The sequence below is a fragment of the Phacochoerus africanus genome, chromosome 3, assembly GCF_016906955.1.
Source record: "Phacochoerus africanus isolate WHEZ1 chromosome 3, ROS_Pafr_v1, whole genome shotgun sequence".
Taxonomy (NCBI): Eukaryota; Metazoa; Chordata; class Mammalia; order Artiodactyla; family Suidae; genus Phacochoerus; species Phacochoerus africanus.
The window spans coordinates 18,223,994-18,233,553 of record NC_062546.1 but is presented as its reverse complement, the minus strand read 5'-3'; positions in this window follow the sequence as shown (position 1 = coordinate 18,233,553).

The following is a 9,560-nucleotide window of genomic DNA, read 5'->3' as shown; positions in this document are numbered from 1 at the left end:
TTGTCAACTAATACATGTAGAAAGAATGATGCAATTAGAAAATCATCCTTTGGTAAACATCTCACTTATAATTGATTTAGACACAAATAATCACATGCTAAAACTAAAGGATAAAATTTTGATGGAGAACAGGATGTTTACATAGAAGTTTATCCCGACAATATACATATATATTAAAAAGAAATAGAATATTTATGGTGGAGAAAACCTAGGTAGACCACATTTTAAAGTTGATAGGCAAGTAATGGGTTATGCAGCTATCACCTGCCTCCTGATATGATGCACTGAGAGGTCAACACCCCTTGCGTGGCACTCCTGCCAAAGTAGCATCAGACTCGTCATGGCTCTAATCAGACAACACTTTTGTAGAAGGTTAAGGACCATCTACAAAACAACCGGCCTTTAATTTTCAAGACTCAAGGTCATGAAAGCCAATGAAAGATTGCAATACAAGGAATCTAAAGATGTGACAACTAAATACAACATGTGATCCTGGATAAAATTTAAAAGAATTTTAATGTAAAGGACATAATGGAGACAAATGGCAAAATTGGGACTGACAGTATTACATCAAATTAATTTTCTGGTAATTGTATTGCAAATGCACATGGAAGCCTTAGATATAAAGAGGTGACAGATCAATTGATAGTTTGATCAACAAATAGATGGAGCAGAGGGGAGGGGGAGATAGAGAATGAAATGGTAAAGCAAATACGATAAACTGTAAGCAGTTAGGGAATTGGGGTGGACAAGTTGTGAAAGCTCTTTATACTCTTGTTTACACTTTTATGTAAGATTGAAATTACCTTGAAAATAAGGAGTTAAAATATTTGGAAGAGCAGAGAGGTAAAGAGATTGGCCACGAATTGATCATTGTTATTACTGGGTGATGGACATGTAGAAATGAGTCTATTATATAACCTCTTTATTTCTGTACATGTTTGAAATTTTCCACATTAATGGTTTTTTTTTTTAAAGGAGAGAACAATAAATATTTTTCCATATTCAGAATACATCAAGTTAGTTTGGCCTTAGCTTCCACCACCTTGGTCTAACCTGCCACATCTATTGCCTGGATGACTGCTATAGCTTCTTATCCACTTTATCTACAGCCCTTCTTGACTCTGATAAGTAATGCCTGCCCTCATGAGCCAGATAATCTTTTAATTACCTAAGTCAGATCCTGGGGGACGCCCTGATTAAAACTCTCCTAGGGTTTCCCAGTGGATTAAGGATCAAGTCCCAAATCTTCCCCTTAACCCTTACCTCCCTGCATAAGCCAATGCTGCTATCTCTTCTGACCAGCTTCTTACCACTCTCCCTCTCCCAGGGTGTTATCTTATTCGTAATTCCTGGAGATGCTGAATTTATTTCATCCTCAGGACCTTTGTATTTGCTGTCCACTGTGCCTGGAATGCCTTGAGATCTTGACACCCTCATCATTTGAGTTCTGTTATTTGTCATTACCTCAAAGTGGCCTTCCCTATTGGTTCCACTCAGTGGCCCCACTCTCTAGTTACCCTCTATCATATCACTCTTTTCTGTTCGTTTTATTTCCCTTTTATTGCTACACTTGCAGCATATGTATGTTTCCAGACCAAGGATCAAATCCAAATCATAGCTAAGACCCTGAGCTGCTGCAGCGACAATGCCAGATCCTTAACCACTGCACCACATTGGAAATTCCTATATCACTCTTTCCTTTTCTCACCCATCACACGATGAAATTGTTTATCAGTACATTTACTACTTGTCACTTTCCATGCGTCCCACCAGATGGAAAGACCATGAAAGCAACAGAATTGCCCATTTTTTTTTTCATTGATGGCATAGTGCCTGGCACTTCTTCCATATGCCATGAAAAATGAATGAAGCTAGACATTCAAATTCTAGTTTCATTTCTCATTGGTTCAGTGACTTCGGTAAATTCCTTAATATTTCTGAGTCATATTGTCCTCATCTAGACAATGGTAGCACTAGCTTCTGCACATCTCTCTGCGTTGTACAAAATTTGGGGTGCACAAGTACCTGAAAGATTCAAAGAAGTATACATGCATGGCTTTTTTATTGCAATAAACTGGTGTCAGGATTATTGACACGATCTTTTTCCACCTTCTTTAAGAGAATAAATTCTAAGCTTTTAATGTGAAGTCCTGCACTATCTGCCCTCTGCCTCTCTCAGGCCTCCTCTCCACATCCCAGAACCAACCCCACCAATTCTCCCCAAATGAAGCACAGAACCCTCAATCTCTGGGCCTTTGCCAAGTTGCTCTCTGTGTAGGACACACCCTGTCTCTGCCCTACCCTCTGTGTGGGAAATGCCTACTTATCTTTCAATATGTAGCTAAATGTTACTTTTTCTCTGAGACTTTTCCTAAGCACCTCACTGTCCACTCCATCTCCAGGCTTCCAGCTATATATACCCTGGATCTTGTGCCAATGTGATTACTGATATGGTTTATAGTACACATTTGTTTTCATAATTGTCTTTTCCATTGGACTGTGGGTTCCCTGAGGGTAGGAACTGCATCTTATTTATCTGTGTATCCCCTCCCTGACTCAGAGCAAGGGTGGTTGGGTTTTTAGCATCAGCAACATCATCATCATCATGTCAATATCTCCTTACAGAGGAGAGCATGGCCAACAATGGCACAATTTTGCCAAGTAAACGAATGCAGACCAGGTATGGGAGATGAGGTTTAAGACATGCCTCCATTGACAACTATGTCTAGATATTCATATTGCAACAGAACAAAGGGTGGGGGAAAATGTATATATGTAAGGATAACTTGATCCCCATGCTGTAGAGTGGGAAATAAAAAAAAAAAAAAAAAGACATGCCTCTGACCTTGGGCAAATCACTTCCCCACTCTGGGCTCCAGTTTCTTATTCTGCTAAAATAAAGGAACTGCAAAATCGATAAGCTCCCTTCCAAAACTACATTTCATGCTTCCCATTCCTCAGCACCAGAACTTTGATGGAGCAGCTGTACAAATGATCCCCTAATTGGGATGTCAGAACTGTGGTTCCTCTGAGCCTCCTAGAGAGAGGCTCCGACCTTCCACCAGGGACTGGGGACTCTCAGGTCAAAACCAGCCTCAGCCAGAGCTGTTCTTCATGGCTCCCTGCACAGTTCTTATTTGACCCTAATGATCCCTACTCTCCATGAGCGATCCTTTGAACTGTAATTACTAATTGATGTTTGTTCAGCTTTTAAAATTCTCAGGTGACAGATGTAATCAAAGGCCAATTTATTATGATAACTGCTATTACTACAGTTCTTCATTATTTGTTGATGTTAACAGCAGGGCCAGCAGGTGTTTGAAGATTGAACTGGGGATTGAGGCTGGCCACCTTGGTGGGAGAAAGAGAAAAATGTGGATGTGAGTATGTGTGTGTGTGTATGGGGGTGGGTGGCTAGCATCTTTTAGGGACTCTTGCTGGTCTCAGTCTAGCTAGATTCCACTTTGTGGGGATGATGCATGGCACTGATGACACAGGACCATCTAAGAACATTTTTCACATGCACAGGTTCAAACCCAGGCCAGTCCCTTGCTTCTGAGATGTGCTTCAGCAAATCATAGCCTGAGTCTTGGTTTGCTCAGCTATTAAATGGTGGTACATGTATCACACCTGCTATGGCTGGAGAATGGGCTTGAAGCAATAAGAGTGGATTTGGGAAGACCAGTTGGAAGGCTATTGAGGCAAGAGATGATGGTATTCAGGAGGCTGGTGGCACTAGAGATGAGAAAAGTCTATGACCTCGAGAGAATTTTAGATTGTAGAACCAGTAGGACTTGGTGAATTGGATACAGAAGGTGAGGTATCTTGGGCAACTCAGACTTCTGAGACAGGAAAGACTTAGGAATGTTTTCACAGGTTAGGTATTATTTAAATTTTTTTTTCATACTATTTCCATCAGTCTCTTGTAGGGTTATCTTTTTAAACATCCTTTCAACTTTGTATCTTGATAGAGTTTATGAGTTTGCAAAGTAGGGGCCATGATGTAAAGGATAGAACTTGACCAAAATTTAGCCTCCAGAAGAATGTTCTCACTTCTGCACCTGTCTTTCCACAAGCAAAACATTCCCGACCTTCCTCTGAGATCTCACTCCCTTTCTCTCTCTCCTTGATGCACTCAGCACGTCCGCTGGCATCTTTGCCCACTTTGGACTTCACTGCTTTGGCTTTTCCTTCCTGAATTCCCTCTTCCCCTACCCTACCTCCAGTCTACTCAAATTTGATAAGTTAAAGATGTTTGTGCACCCACAGATTTTGCTTGTTCTTTCCTCAGTGCACCCCTACATTCTGGCTCATATTTACCACCTATGATTTTTTTTTAATTTTAATTCTATGATTTTTATTTTTCCATTATGGTTGATTTACAGTATTTTGTCAATTTCTAGTGTACAGCAGTGACCCATTCATATATATATATATATATATGACCAGATATAATTCCCTATGCTATACAGCAGGATCTCATTGCTTATATGCTCCAAATGCAATAATTTGCATCTACTAACCCCAGACTCCTAGTCCATCCCACTCCCTCCCCCTCCTCCTTGGCAATCACAAGTCTGTTCTCCAAGTCCATGCATTTCTTTTCTGTGGAAAGGTTCATTTGTGCCCTGTATTAGATTCTACCACGATATTCTAATAATGACAGTTGACATTAATTGAGGGTTTATGTCCCAACAACCACCATGACAGGCATTTTTTCATGCATCTTTTCCTTAAACATTTAAAAATATTTTAATAGAGTTGACATTATGGGCATCAAAGGTTTCCAAAAGAGAATGAGACTCAGAAAGTCTAAATCACTTTCCTAAGGAGTTCCTGTTGTGGCTCAGTAGTAACGAAGCTGGCTAGTATCCATGAGGATGCGGGTTCAATCCCTGGCCTCTCTCAGTGGGATACGGATCTGGTGTTGCCATGAGCTGTGGTGTAGGTTGCAGATTCGGCTTAGATCCCACATTGTTGTGGCTGCAGTGTAGGCCAGCAGATGCAGCTCCAATTCTACCCTAGCCTGGGAACCTCCATAAGCCACAGGTGCAGCCCTAAAAAGACAATCAATCAATCACTTGCCTAAGATCACACATGGTTAGTGTCAATCTGTGCAAGAGGAAAGATTCCATACTAGGCATATTCCTAAAAAAATGCCAAGGGGAAAGAAACCTTATAAGATCCATTCATCTTACTTAATGGCATTAATTGATAGCATTAACGCTGTCATACAGCAAAAGAAATAGACAGAATCCTTGAGTATAAATGGCTCTGTTGAATTCCAGTTTAGCATTGTGTCAAACATTGGAGAAGGGATGGATGCGGTATTTCAGCAAAAATATTTTAATATTGACTGGTATCTATTCAAGGCCCCTTTAGTAAGACGGTATATGATAAATCCCCTTTCTAGTGTCTCTGATGAAAAACAGGTATACTTCTTTCTATCCGATAAGAGAAGCTATGCAAGCCTGCCATATGCCCCCTTTTTGCCTTGGCTTCCAGGATGCTCGACAGGCACAGGTAATGTTCTATTTCATTAACCACCTATATGACACCTCTGGCACAATGATTCTTGAGCTAATTAAAAGTTTTATTTTAACTGAATATGTATACCTATATATTCATATGTGCATACATACATACACAAGCCAAAATATTTACGTGTATGGATGTATATACACATATGTGCTGAATTGGCACACACATATTAGCAACATCTTCACTTGAAAGGTGCCTAGGGATGTGCAAAGACTTATTACACTTATTGCTTACTCCTCACACAGACTCCAGGGAGTTTGGGAGAGCACATTTCAGCCCCATCTGATAGATGGGGAAACCAAAGTTCATTTGGTCAATATTTAGTTCATGAAGCTGTACAATATCAGAGCCTCTTCTTCAAATCCCAGATCTAGTTTCCCAAAGCAGAGATTTTTTACACTTTTTCACCCTTTGGAGGCCAGTTGGGTTGAACTGCATGGAGAGCTCCAGTTTGGGAGGGTCTGATGAAGAAGGCAGAAATCCTGCTATGTAGACCCTCAGCCTGTCATTTCCATGAGCCTTTCTGGAGCACTCATGTCTCAAAGGCCCAGGCTGACATGATTATCAGCCATCAACATTTGGGTAACCTTCCTTTCCTTCTCCAAATGAGTTTAAAGTATATTTGCATTGAAAGGAAAATGTTCTTGGTCCCTCAGGTCTCATATCACAATAATAAAATCTGCAGGAACTGTAAGTGAGTCAAAAAATAAATTAGCAACCCAGGAGAACTCATCTTGATATTTGTACAAGGTGACACTCAGGGAATTTCTCCCTCACCTGGAAAGAGAAGTTTGAGACCTAAAAAGCCTTCAACAGAAATTCAGAGCTTCCAAGAGCAAGAGATAGGACTCAAAGCATAGAATGGAAGCTTGGAGGTAGACAAGCCCAAGGGGCTGGGTGATCCCCAGGAGACAGAATCCACCAAGGACCGGGAAGGAGGCCCAGGCAGGGAGACGGTAGCATGGAACCCAGGCTCTGGGGACAGATAATAACTGGGAGGGGACATTCAGTAGTCAGAAGCTTTCCAAAGTGGTTACAGAAAGGAGTGATGATAACTCTGGATGCCAAATATCCACTTCTCATTTCTCCTTTGTACAGAACTCATAAAACCTAGAAATATGTCCCTAACATATGACTATGGCAACAAATCAGAAAAAGGATGTGTAGAGGCCTTTGACTCAGTTTTCCATTACCTTGGCTCAGCCGTTGATGGGTGGGAGAGAGCTAAGGTTTTCTGAGGCCTCTCAACCACCCTGCATGGTAGACTTTGAAGAACCACTGTCTTTCAAAGTGGGACAGTGTCACAGGGAGTGGTGGGCATTTTGTGGACAAAGAAAGAAAGCTGCTAATACCATCCTTCCCTCTGTAGGAAGTAACTGAGACACTATGAGATCCCACAGTGCTTCCAGCAGCACATCCATGCAACTGATTCAATGGAGTTGCCTTATCGGTGAGATCCATCAAGAGGCAGCATGGGTGAAAGCATCTTGCTTAGTGTGTGGGATGCAGCAGGTGCTCAATAATAGAAAGTTTTCAGGATCTATGATAGAAACTGCACAGGGGCTTCAAGAGTGAGCCTGGGTCAGATGAGAATTTAAAGGAAAAGCTTTGGGCACAATCAGGACATGTGGCCGTCATTAGGGATGCTCTCTAATATCCCAGTTCTCTAGGCACATGGCTGGAATGCCCTGCCTCATTCCTTTTGAAGTTAAGCATGGCTGCATGACTAGTCTTAGCCAATGGAGTGTGAAATTACAGTATCCTTTTGTGTGGAAACTTTTGAGAACCAGTGCCTTATTTCTTCCTCTGCTTTGGTGACTATAGAAGCACATGTCAAGATGAACGTCCCAGCATCTCGAGTCCCTGAGTAACTAGGATAAACAGACTGCTCATGCTGATCCACTTTGGACATGTAAAAGTAGTGAAAAATACTTTTTTCTGGTAACACACTGAGATTTCATGGTTGTTACTACAGCATATAGTAGTTTATACTACCCAAGGTAGGAATTTCCTTATAAACTCCCTCATGGGATATCTAAGACCCAAGCCATGTGATCGCCTGTGGGGTCTGAACTAACCCACTTGAGCATGGGATGCCCACATCTTCTCCTTCCATGGTCCATCTGAGCTTTGTCTCATATGACATGTGAACCGTCACTAAAGTAAAAAGAGAATCAGGAAACGGGGTTGGGAGGGGCAAGATCATGCCCCCAAAAGACAAAAGCAATTACATCAAAAGACTCAACAGGAACAGATACCAGACTTGGAATCATGTATGAAAAATTAACCCAAGAAAAACAAAGCTTGGAGTGGGGCTATACAGCAACTGAGTCGTAGGTGAGTTAAGGCAGTCAACAGCTGCCGCATACACATGGCTCCTGAGGTCCTCCAGAGTTATGAAGTGATGTGGTGTCTATAGGCCAAATTGGCGTATACTGGGTAAAGATGCTTCAACCCTTCCTCCCTCAAGAGTAGAGCTTCAGGAAGCAGCAAAAAGGGGAAGAGAACAAGCACTACAACACCTGTGATGGGTGCCTTACATGCATTGTCTCATTTACTTTCCCCACATTTGAGGGAAGTTTGTCATCACACCACACCATACATCTTGAGACACTAAGAAACCAGCTCAAGTTCACACAGCTGGAAAGAGCCATAACTCAAAGCCAAATCTGTCTGACGTGTGACTTTCAGTTCTTTCCATCCCACATTGCCAAAGAAATCCCACCCAGGGGCAAATATTCTTTTACCAGGGCTTGGACATAACTAAACATAGTTTTCTTCCAATTCATTCAGAGACACAGAAGTTTCCCTAACCCAGCTCTACATAGGTCATCCCAACCACTACAGTATGATTACACTGCAAACATGGAGCCTCATTCAAAATAGCATCTGCCTTCCAACTGCTCTCAAGAGGCAAGTGAGTTCAGGAGCTGGAAGAGGAAGTAAGACATAGAGAATGATCATCCTTCTACTTTCAAGTTCTCTTATTTAGCTCACCATTTGGCAGAGGCACCCTGCAGGGTAAATGTGCCCCCACGTGATGAAAAGGATATGGCAAGGAAAGAGTTTTTCTCTGCGTAAATAGAACAGGCGCAACAGCATTGCCCAACAAAAGGTGGCTTCTGATGGATATTTGCATGAATTCACCACACTTGTTTTGTATCCAACCGTTAATTATGGTCCTTTCAACTTCACAATCATGGCTAATGGTGGTGGGGAGGCAGAGAACAGTAGATTCAGCAGACCTCATTCTGGGAAGAGTGGGAATGAAACAATGCAAAACTGTACCCACCCGCTGTTTATAACCGAGACAGCTACTCTGGGTACCATTTGGAGGATTTGGAGGAAATCAAGGCTGCCCAGGAGCCTGGAGCTTGGGAAATGAGACAGCTGGGGAAAGTATTACTGCTATGATGGAAGGAAGGTTCTTTATGGCTCCTCTGTCCCTGGGGAAAACAGCTGAGAGCCACATCTCTCATGCTGCACTGAATGGAAATTCAGATGGTACTCACATGTATTTGGTGCCTTTTTAGTACTCACAATCATTTCTCACTTAATCCTCAGAATGACTGTGTGATCTATGTATTACAATTTCAGTTTTGTAACTGAGGAAACTGAGACTCACAGACAGCAAGAAACAGTCTGTCCTTTCATTCCTTCATTCATTCATCAAATGATGACTGAGTACTGTATGTTAAGTACTGTACTGAGTATGGGGGATACAGCAGCAAACAACAGAGTTCTTAACCTCCTAGGGCTCTCAGTCTAATGAGAGAGGCATATGCACTGCCAAAAAAACCCCAAAACAAAACAACACAAAACAACACAAGTGCAATTAAAAGTATGCATAAAGTTATGAAGGAAAAAAACCATGTAAGTAAGATTAACATGTGCGTACTGGTACAAACAACTCTTAGATAATATGGTTGGAAAATTTCCAGAGGATATGACATTGAAGATGAAGCCTGAAAACTGAGAAGGTACCAGTTCTTCAAAGAATGAAGAAGAGAGATTCA